This window comes from Sciurus carolinensis, chromosome 6 (assembly GCF_902686445.1).
Source record: "Sciurus carolinensis chromosome 6, mSciCar1.2, whole genome shotgun sequence".
In the NCBI taxonomy this organism is placed as follows: domain Eukaryota; kingdom Metazoa; phylum Chordata; class Mammalia; order Rodentia; family Sciuridae; genus Sciurus; species Sciurus carolinensis.
In genome coordinates, this window is record NC_062218.1 from 102,395,355 (window position 1) to 102,407,557 (window position 12,203).

Below are 12,203 nucleotides of genomic sequence, written 5' to 3' on the forward strand. Positions count from 1 at the left end.
AGTCAGTGAAAAAGAAAAAAAAAAAAGAAAAAGAAAAAGAAAAAACATCTGAGGTTTGCATGTCAGTCTCCTCAGAGTTCTTTTTTCTTTTCCCTATCCCACTTCCTTCTATTTTATTTTATACTAAAAGACAAAGAGTTTAGTGATAATGGCTTCAGGTTCTGTTCATTAAAGTCTGGTCCCCAAAGGGCTGTACTATTTCATTATTTGTACTTTAAATGGAGTCCATTGTTACAGTGGGGTTTTTCTTGTTTTACACCCTTTAGATCTTCCATAAACAGGACAGATAATGGATACAAAAGAACCCAGCTTACCTGGGAAGATAAGGCAGAAATACCCAAGGGTTTGAATTATACTGACCGGTTTTATCTGATTACCATGAATCTGCTCCTGCCCTGGCAGTGGATCCTAGGGAAGGGAAGGAGAAGAGGGAGGAATAAAAAACCCATTAATTAGTACTCACCATTTAATTCCTGCAGTATCTGCTTTGCACCTAGGAAACCATACTATTTACTAGACAAAAGTCTCCCAGGATTAAAACGCAATTGTAATATTTTCTGCATAAGAAAAAAACACAGCAGGAAGAGATGATCCACTGAAAAGAATATAATCTTCAATTATTGTATTGTGCTTTTGTACAGAACCGTTTGCATTCCTGGTCATCTGACACCAAACAGGTGCTATATTAGCTGCCAAGTTCCAGTAATGGGGAGGAAATTAGTTATTTTTTGCTTTTGATGTTGCCTTTGGAGGTTCCAAATTCAAAAGTCAAGATGAATTGTTCAAGCCTCCAGGCCTTTTAATCTCAAAAATGGTGCTACCCAGTGTCAATCCATAGGAGAAAATTTAGATGTTAACTTACTTATGAGAAATCTGATATGCAAAAATCTTACACTTTTTTTTTAAGTGCAACCCCAGGCTTGGTCAAATCACGTTATGTTTACCAATCATGTATTCCCTACGTGGGAATTCTGGGTCACAAGTAATTAGGGACCATCAGAGGCATTGAACTAGTGAGATAACTAACTCCAAAGACTAGTGAAACCAGCAGTTTAGTGGAAGGTCCTGGACTTGAAGTCAGAAGTTCACCTCTCGTTGTGCTATTTACCAGTTTTGAAACTAGAACAAAGCACCAGACAGAATGAGTCTTGGTTTTCTTGCAAAAAGTGGGAGCAAATCCACCCACCTTGCTACATTGTTGTATGTGTTAAATAAGATGATGTTTATAGGAAAACATCTAGTGAAATGTAGAGTCCTGTACAGAGAAACTGTGTGCATGATGCTTGTCACAATCTCTCCCTTTTCTGCACATAAAAGTTGCTGTGGTCCAAAATGAGTGCTGAGATGGGCAAGAAACTGATGTCTCTCTAAAGGGACCCCAGCCTTTTCCTCTCTCTCCTGATAAAAACAGACTACATCACTAACTATGTCTCTTCCAAATGAAAGCTAAAAGCCTCCTGATAAGCAATAAATAAATGATTGCCAGGAAATGTACACACTAGGCTCACTAAAGTGGAGCTCAATTTCTTCCTCCTGAAAATATTTAAGCACACCCAGTTGATGGAATAAAATGTTCTCAGCTTATGCTTTTAGGGAAGAATCATTTTGCATGGGTGATAATCTTGTTTTTATGCACAAAGTATGGTCTACCGATTCAGTGATTTCACCCTCTTAATCCTTTCTTTGTGATTGATTTGCAATGAAGTTTCAGGCTTCCCTTCTCTTGGGAGGTTCTATGTGTCTCTCCCAAAGGTGAGGTTGTCTGGTCCATAGCTAAGAGAAGCTGAAGAACTCTGTTGCTTGCTTAACCCAGGGAGCTTCAGTGAGATTGTTCAGCTCTTTGTTTCCATGGTTTTAATTTAACTGGAGTAGGGGCCGGAGTCTGCATGACTGAGTTCAGATCCTCACTCTGCCACATATTGCTTGTTTGTCCTTGTGCACACAAGTTACCCAAACTGTTAATGACTGTTTCCTTACTTTTAAAGTGAGAATGATGACAATACCTTCTTTATGGAGTTACTAAGAGGGTTAAATGAAATAATCATTGTGAAATGTTTGGTGTTGAGCCTTGCTCATGGTAAGCCCTCAATAAATGTTAGCTTTCATTATTGTTATTGCTATTATGGAAATGAGAGGTTTTAAAAGTCTTTAGATAGAAAATTATATTATAATGTTCTCTATTCCCTATCAATGTTAGGTATGTCTTGTGAGATTCACTATTGGAAATGCATACCTCTGGGAATAAACCTCATTCTCTATGAAAGTATTTTAATATCCAGCTCTTATTTTAAAGGGCATGAAGTCCACCATAGGAGTTTAAGTAACTTGAGAGTATGAAAGTCTTCATTCCTTCTCTGTTCTACCAAATCTTTTTACACTTCATGCATTAGCAGTATTAGTCTCCTACTATGATAATTTTTATATTAAAGAGTCATTGTCAATATTTGGATTCTAGAATTAGAAAAATGGTAATCATTATGCTACAGCATTCACATTATTAAGCAACAAAACATTTATCCTGATCCTCTTAGGATCTAGTATGTGGTACCATGCTAGGTATTATCAGATGCTGAAGATACATAAAAACCTGTCATTGCCCATGTACACATAAGTCCATATATAAATAATTAGTAAATAACTAGTAAGAGTTAAAACTGAGAGCACAATTAAAATTCAGAGGATAAAATCAATTCTGGCTACTGGGCAAAGTCAGGAATAGCTCTGGAGAAGAGGCAACATTTGAGCTTGCCATGCAAACAAAGATGAATAGCTATTGATTTGGCAAATGAGGATATGGAATGGGGAAACTTGATGGTTCCTTAGAATTTTGTGGAACTGGTGGGTAATCTGGCATATCTAGAAAAAGAACAATAAGAGATGATGTTATTAACTACACTTACCTAAAAATCATAAACATAGATCTTCATAGTAATGTAGAGATATAAAATAAGCATAACTTCTATTTTGCAATATTGACTAAAGATTATGAAAGTTACCATCTTAGAGAAATTTGCTTTTAGGTTAGTAAGGCAGGCTGGGTTGTTTAGAAAAGGAATTAGAGTGAGTGACTTGAAGTGAAGAACACATGGCCTAATTTCACAAGGAGGGGAAATTTTTGCAAGTGCATTTAGCACTAGGACTCCAGGGAGGCACGGTGGGATAAGTATTGGTCTGGAAGGAAGGAGATTTGTTCTGCTACTAGCTGGATGATGACCTGGGGAAGTTGCTCAACCTTGTGTACTCAAGTGCTTTGGACCAGATGATTTTGAGAAAGTTTCAGAATTTAAGTATTCATCATATTGACAATGGCTCTCTCAGCTGTGGACTATGTTTTAATGGCTTGCCTTCTCCCTATCTGAAAAATACCCTATGACTAATACATGGCAAAAGTCAGGTACAGTGTTTATCCCAGGATGGAGAGAAATATGAAATCTCTCCTTTGATTTTCTTCATTATTCTTCTGTGGGTCCCAGGTTCTTAGGCATTCTGGGCTTCCTTGCCCAGAATGGTTTCCCTATTCTGAAAGTCTGGTTGCTTATGGCTTTGTCAAAAACATGCCTTTCTTTGGTCTTCATGGGATGAACATCAAGCTGTAAAATAATTTCCAAACAGGTTGCCTCAGCTCTGGTTTTTCATCCCATTGAAGAATGGTCACTGTTTAGATCATGAGCCATGAAGCTGCAGTCCTTGCTATCCTAATTGTTATTTGGCATATTGTTACAGTATTAAATTCCAGTTGAACAGATGGTGCCAGGATTTAAACTTATGCTCATCAGATGCAGATGGTCAAAATGGTGAACTTTTCTGTTGGTTACTTTTATTTAAAGCAGGTTAAATATAGTGATTTTGCATCATTTTTCTTTTTTGACATTTATATTTTCGGTGATTATTCCTTATCCTTCCTTTTTGGGTAGTCTTTGATTTTAATTAATATTTATTTTTCTTCTGTTTGGCCCAGATTGTCTCCTCTAAACTTGTTATACTTGATTTCCATTTTTTTTTTTTTTTTGCGGGGGGGTGGGTTTAGGAATACAACTAGTCCACGCTTGTGATTAGTCTGGAAGAAAAAGGGTTTTGGCTGTCTAGATTCCTAATTATACCCTCTACCCACCTGTCACCTAGGTACAAACTGCCAGTCACAAAACAGAGCGTAGCACACAGGATCTGGAAGCATTATGTTCACTTTAGAGATGAGAATAAAACACAGCAACAGAGAAGCTGAGTGACTTACCCAAGGTCACGCTGAAGACTGTGAGAGTCAAGGCCAGTCCTGTGTCTTCAGGTTACTGTTTGGTGCACTTTTCAGACACCACACAGCCTGTTGGCATCACTCCATTTGCTTAGTATCAGATACTGTTACTAGCGACTGGCATTTTTCCCTCTTGGGGAAATTGATGCCATCTTGTGGAGAACAAACCCTCTGCCAACTCTGTGAAAAACCACAAGTTCTGCAAACATTTCATGGTTCTGATTCTGAAGTTGGGGTTTGTGCAACCAGATGGTTATGAATTAAAAAGAGATATCTTTGCAATGAAGGAGGCAGAAGCAAACACTGAAGAGTTAATTTCTGAATGTGGGATAACAAGAGAAGTAGGTCACAGGATGCTATAGTTGAAAAAGATTCAGGGGAAAAATATTTCAGATAGGTTTCTATTGCTTTCTTGATGATTTCCAGTGACCGACTTCTCAGTGTCCCATAGGATTCTTCTATTCAGTACCTCATTACCCTGAGAGTCAATGAGCTCTTCTTATTTTCATTTAGGAGCATTAGTTCCTTTTAGTTTGGTAACTTTAAGTCAAAGCTTGTCACTTCTATGCTTGTCTTTGAAGGAAGCAAGACTTGCCTGGGGAGTGTAAAAGAGTCAGAATTGAAACTTGTCCATATAAATTACTTTACCTGGAAAGGGCGAGGCTTTATGCCATGCTCCTCTGTGATCACTGGTTCTTATTGGCTCATCCACTGGGTTGATCTTGCTTCTTCCCTAAGAGTGCATTGGAATCCATCTCTTCTACAGCCATGCTCTCTGTTGTGAAAAACTGGACTATAGATGCTAAGATCTGGAAAGGGAATGATATAACTAGCACTTTTACAAAACAATTTATTTAAGTTCTTTTGGCATGTCTTCCAGCATCATTTTTTGAGCTATCCTATTCTATTCCACAAATGCTTGTTGAGTATGTACTTGGTGCTATGCACTAGGGATACAACTAGGGTAAAACAGATGCTAACTATAAGAAGCTTATACACCAGGAGAGGAGACAAACAAGTAGGTAGATTACTGCAATCCTTCAAAATAAGTTCAGTGGTATGACAGAAATAGGCATCTGGGGCCAAGAAAGCACAAGGAAGCCCACAGGAGACACACATTAGATGATTATTAAATGAGAAAAGAGTCCTAAATTGCTGCTTACTAGATGTGTGATTTTTGGCAAGTCTGGACCTCAGTTGTCTCATCTGCAAACTGGGAATAATAATGCTTTCCAGATAGCATCTCAGAGTATTTATAAGAATCAATTGAAACAATCCACTTAAAAGCACTTAGGAAACCATAATGCTATGTAAGGGAATTGTTAAATGATGTGCTCTTCCTGGTGTTGTGCGTAGGCAAGGTATCTTTGTTAAAATTTATTATGAATTTGGGGTAAGTTTCCTGAGAGAATAGGTTTCAGTCAAAGGGATATGTCTATAGAAGTCCCTGAACAGCTTCATTTTAAATTTTCTTCTTTGTAAGACAAAAACATATGACATAGGCCCCATAGTGGTAAAAAATCTAATTCAGTTTACATTTAGAGTGAAGAGGATTCTGAAAGACTTATTTCTTCTTAAAAGGACTTTTAATTATATATTTATCTCTTTAAGTCATGTTTTGACAAGTCTCTAAATTTCCAGTGACTAAATTCATGTATCACCAGATTTCCCCAGAAACAAAAATACCATAATCATAAAATATCAGGACTATTTGAATGTCTATTTTGTATTCTCCATTAAGGAAAATGTGACAAACATGGTGTTCCTCCTATCATCAAAGATCTTATAGTCTAATTGATGAAAAATGATTACTCCACAGAAAATCGTAATAGCAAATGACAGCGTATGCAATACATAAACCATGTGCAGAATTGGGGGTTAGAGAACATACAGGTTTATGAAGGCAGGAGTGTCTATTGGCACTTAAAGGATAGATAAAATGTGGAGATTTGGATAAGACTAACTGTAATGGAGAATTATTAATCCCTATAAGTCAAAGGAAAGGCATGGACATCAGAAGTGTATAGAATGAATAGTGCAGGTTTCTGGGATAAATACTAATTGCTTCTACTTTTTCATATGCTAAAATCTTTACCTGGATTAGCCTAGAGTTCTCAGAACAGCTCTATGGCGTTGGTACTATTAACATCCCTATTTTACACAAGAAAATTGAGGTACATTCAGAGAGGTTAACTTTAGACACTCAGGTATTAAGTGGGAAAATCAGGTTTCAAATCCAGATATGTCTGAATCTTTATTAACCACTATGTTATGCCAATTTCTGACTGTTTCTCTCCTTTCTTCATCACAAAATGTGATTTTTTTTTGCTCTGTACTTCTAGTAACTTTTTAAAATCTGATATAATATAAATCTAATAGAAGAGTTAAAAAAAATAGCAGAGTACCTTTACCATTTATCTATGCTCCTCTTCTATTGACATTTGACATAGCCATAGAGTAAGAAGTTTACCAGATGATATTATTTTTAGCTAACATACGGAATTTGTTTGAATTTCTCCAATTTTTCCATGGATGTCCTTTTTTTCTGCTAGAGGATCTGGATCATTTTCCCACAGTGCATTTAGTCATCATGTCTCCATGGTCTCCTCCAATTCATTATGATCCCCCCATCTCTTTTGTCTTTCAGGACTCTGACATCTTTAAAGATCATTTGTCAGTTATTTTTCTAATGCTTTTCAATTTGAGTTGATACTTTTCTTATGATCAGATTGAGATTATGTGTTATTGGTAGGGTATCAGGGAGGTGATATTCCTGCTCGGTGCTTCAAGGGGCACTTGCTAGCAATATGTGGTTTCAAAATGCTTTTCAATGTCCCTAGAATCTTTAGGCTAGTGAGGAGATTTAAAACAATAAAATGGAGATGAATCTCTAAAGAGAATGAGATAGGATTGGGGTACCAGGATTGGAGTGGAAAGCGGTATGCCTTCCTCCCTGTATCTTGTTCTCCATACTTCAAAGCTCCTGCATTGTCAAGATCCCCTATTCAAAATTCATTGAACAAGATTCCCCTATCTAAAAAGTCATGGTGCCTGAAGTCCTGCTCACTCTGAAGTTCACTCTGAAGGGTGTTGAGCTTTGTTTGAATCTGTTTTTCCTCTTTGACAGCCTGGAGATGGTAATACTGGGAAGAGGGACACTAAATGAGTAAAAAGCATTCCAAGTAATACAATTCTTCTCTGACCTTACTCATGCTTTCAAAACATTTTGGGGGAGTATTGGAGGACAAGGTTGAAAACCTAACACACAGTTTTTATTATGTTTAATGTGGAAAGTTTATGTTGGAGGCACTCATGTTGGGGAACAATAGGATATTACAGTAGAATCACTCTTTTCACAAGAGCCTGAGAATTTTACATATAATGTAGACTAGAAATTACAATCAGATCATTTAAAGGCACATTATTTTTACACTAATCCTTTAGTCACCAACTTTGGTGGATATTTTAATTTTATTCAGAGAGGCAAATAAGACTTGTATATGAATAAAAATGAAAGGATTGTGAGCATAAAGACTTTATTGCTATCGCTCCCCTATTGAATACAGTGATTTTCTGGTTACCTGATCTGAAATGAATCCTAAGTCAGTGGCAGAAGAGAGCACAATGCAATAATTCAGGGTGCCATGTTTTGCCTACAAAGCATAAATATTTGAACATTTGCATTACCATTTCTGAATGAGTAGATTAAATAGCTATGAAATATTAACTCATGTTCTTTCAAGTATGATTGAAATATTACATTCAATTGTTACCCCCCCAAGAGGAAAACGACCCACAAATCCCTGTGTTCTGTGAAACGTGAAAAGAATCTTATTTCAGTGTCTTGCTTCATTTAACTGGTGCCCCGTCTACGACGTGATGTGGCAGCCATGTTATAGTTGAGAATTGAAGACGCCTGTTTCACTCTTCAGAGGAACAGTGCATTACCTACTTTATCTACTGTCTCTAGGTGTTGTAAGTTGAAATTTATAAATTCAGAAGGAGAGCTGACAACCTCAAGAAGTTCTTTTTAAACAAATGGAAGGCCATTTCTATAATGTGCCTTATGTTTTATAAGCTTGTTATTGTAAGCATGAGTAGATATTAAGGTGAGACATATTTCTTGGACTTCTGTAAACCCAGGAAACTCCTTACTGATCTGGGACCATGTACCGACATTCTAGTTTATGAACAGAGGTTGTGTTAGTCTTGTCCATGAAAAGATATCATTCTTAGCCGGTGGCTTTTGTAGAAAATGGTAAGCATTTTACGATAAAAATTTTATTACTGTTATTGAAAAAATAATATAAATCATAGAAAATGATACACTTTTTCTCCTTTGATAATACATTTGCAAAATTCCTAATATTTTTTAAATTTTTTTATTTGTTCTAATTAGTTGTACATGACAGTAGAATGCATTTATACATTTTGATAGCTCATACATAAATGGAGTGTAATTTCTCATTTCTCTGATTGTACATATTGAAAGATCACATAAGTCACGCAGTCATAAATGTACATGAGGTAATAATGTCTGTTTCACTCTATTATCCTTCCAACTCCCATCCCCTTCCCCTCCCTTCACTCCCCTGTACCTAATATAAAGTAACTATTCTTCCCTATTCCCTCCTCCTTATTGTGAATTAACATCTATATATCAGAGAAAACATTTGACCTTTGGTTTTTTGGGATTGACTTATTTCACTTAGCATGATATTCTCTAACTCTATTCATTTACCAGCAAATGGCATAATTTCATTCTTCTTTAAAGCTGAGTAATATTCCATTGTGTGTGTGTGTGTGTGTGTGTGTATACACACATATATATATGGAACCAACCTAGGTCAGTTCCATAGTTTAGCTATTGTGAGTTGAGCTGCTATAAAAATTGATGTGGCTAATATGTTTTTGTTGTTACCTATTTTAATTGTGTGTATCTTACTGGTCTTTATAATTATTTTATGTATTCAGCATTTATTAGGGAGCCAATATTAATATGTTATTGTTAACTAAAGTCCATAATTTACTCATAGTTCCTCAGTTTTTACCTATTATTTTATTGTTCCAAGATCCCATTCAGAATACCAGCTTGCACAGGGTTGTCTTGCACTTAGGCGCTTCTCAGCTGATGTTTTTCTCATGATTACACTGGGTTTATGGACTTTGGTAGGAAGACCACAGAAGAAAAGTGCCATTGTCATCACTCACATTAAGGGTGCAGATAATCAGCATAGTTATGGCATCATGGTTTCAAATATACATTTTTAGTTGCAGGTGGACACAATACCTTCATTTTGTTTGTTTGTTTATTTATTTATTATTTACTTATTTGCGATGCTGAGGATTGAACCCAGTGCTTCGCACGTGCTAGGCAAGTGCTTTACCCCTGAGCTACAGCCCCAGCTCATTATGACATCACCTTTGATGTCAGTCTTGATCGCTTGGCTGAGATAGTTCTTGTTAGGTTTCTGCAGTATGTATGTATGCGTGTATACACACACACACGCACACACACACACACACATATACATACAAATGGTTATACTTTCTGTATATTTATACAGGTACTATATAATATTTATAAGTATATATGTATATAATTATAAGACCTAGAAAGATGTATATATGTGTATATATATATGTGTGTGTGTGTGTGTGTGTGTGTGTGTGTGTGTGTGTGTATTTTTGGTACTGGATATTGAACTCGGGGCATTTGACCTCCAGTCACATTCCCAGCCCCATTTTGTATTTTAATTAGAGACGGGTCTCACTGAGTTGCTTAGCACCTTGCTTTTGCTAAGTCTGTCTTTGAACTTGTGATTCTCCTCCCTCAGTCTGCAGAGCTGCTGGGATTATGGCCATGTGCCACTGCGGTATATGTTCTTTTTTCTTCCTTCTCCACAACTGTACTCTTTGAGAAGTCACTATGTGTAGCCCATACTTCAGGAGTGATGAATCATGCTCCTCCCCAAGGGCAGAGTGTTCACATAAATTATTTGGAATTCTTCTACATAGGAGATTTCTTCCCTTCTTCCTTCTTTCCTTCCTTCCTTTGTTCTGTTCATCCATGCAGGGGATTGGACCCAGTGTCTTCCATATGCTAGACAAGTACTCTACCATTGAGCTACACTCCCAGTCACAATTGATCCTTTATTCAATAATTTGTGTTGTGGATATTCATTTTATACCTGAGTTATTAGGTAATCTATTTTGTTGCTCAGGCCGTTTCAACTTTGGCTATTGATAGCTATTTCTGTTGACTCCTTCATTCCTGTGACCTATCATCATCATCATCATCATTGTAAGATTTGTTGTTGTGGGGACATTTCATGATTTTCTGGTCCTACAAAGTCTTCCAGGTTTATTTCTAAAACTTCTGCACCAGATCTAAGATCAGCCATTCTACCAAGGATTCCTTGTTTCTGTTATTGAATAATTGCATTAAAAATGCCTAACTGGATGCTAGCTGTATTCATTGCTACTAGGGTGATGCTACTTCTAGGCCAACTCAGCCGATAGAACTAGAACATATATGTGCGTATACTAAGCTGTGAGTGTACATAAAGACACACATACACAGACACACACACACACACACACATATATATATATACACACATATATACATCTTTCTAGGACTTATAATTATATACATATATACTTATAAATATTATATAGTACCTGTATAAATATACAGAAAGTATAACCATTTGTATGTATATTAAACTAGGCATGAGTTGATACTGAGCTCTCCAACTCTAATTCATTATCACATGAATTCCTCTAACCTCTTTCTCTTGCTTATCTGTGAACTTCCTCTCCAATGGAAAGAAACCTGTTTCCACTCTCTATTATCCATTTACTTTCTTTTTCAACTCCAGTATGCATTTATACCACATTCAGTGGGACAATTTTACCAAATAGAGTGCAGTGCTAATTTACAATTTCTTTTGCTTTTAGTCTTACAGATGCCATTCAATGTGAAGTTTCTTATAATCCAAGTCTTTTCTCTCTCTGTCCTTTTCAGTGAGATTGTCTCATACATTTGCAATGCAATTAGATTGTTTTATTCTATCCTACTATAATCTATAACGAATTTTAAAATTCTATATTTAGAAAGACTTTTGTTTCTTTGTATCTGTTTAAGAGATTTTCTTATGGCCTGTATTCTAGTTTACTAACTCTTTCTTCATCTGGATTTATTGTTCTATTGAAATTATCCTTTTCCTTTTTAATTTTGATTGGTGCATTTTCTAGTTTTGTGTTTTCCCACTTGATTCTTTATTTACAGGTTCCAGTTCTTCGTCAAGATTTTCAATCATGTCTGTTATCTTTTTAAATATATTAAAAATGGTCTATGTCTGTTGACTTTATTATCTGGACGTCATGTGGTTTTGTTTATATTATCTTTTAAAATATATCTTTCCTATCTCCTTATCTCTCTTTCTGCTTGGTTGATTTTCATTAAATTGCACATTTATTTGAAAAATCAAGGGTTAAGTGACTCTAAGATGGTTTTCCTCCAGGGAGGATTTAATTTTACTTCCAGCTGGAATATAGGGGTCCTGATTATTACCATAGCCCAAATTCAAGGACTGCAATAAGTTGAAGAGGGCCTTCTATCCTGGAGAAGATCTATTTATGGTATGTAGCTTCTTTGGGTTACCCAAACCACAACGTGAGAAGTCTCCAGGGCTTCTCTACATTGATCAACTCCAATTTATGTCTTACAAAATCTCTGTCTAATTTCTCAGCAATCTCTTTTGAGATTGGCAGGCACCCAGCAGCTTTTGCAAAAAGAGGTGTTTGGGTCAAGTGATCTAGAAGACATTTGGGCAGACACTTCACAGAAGAAATACGAATGGTTGAAAACTATATGAAAAAATGTTCAACATCTAGCAATCAGAAAAATGCAAATTAAAAGTACTCTGAGATTTCATCTCACTCCAGT

At 36.2% G+C, this 12,203-nt stretch overlaps 1 protein-coding gene across 1 annotated transcript in view; it reads left to right on the plus strand.

Annotated features, from left to right (window-relative positions):
- The window catches only part of Kctd16 (potassium channel tetramerization domain containing 16), a 267,666-nt gene that overhangs the window by 23,608 nt on the left and 231,855 nt on the right, over positions 1–12,203 (plus strand). The window lies entirely within an intron of this gene.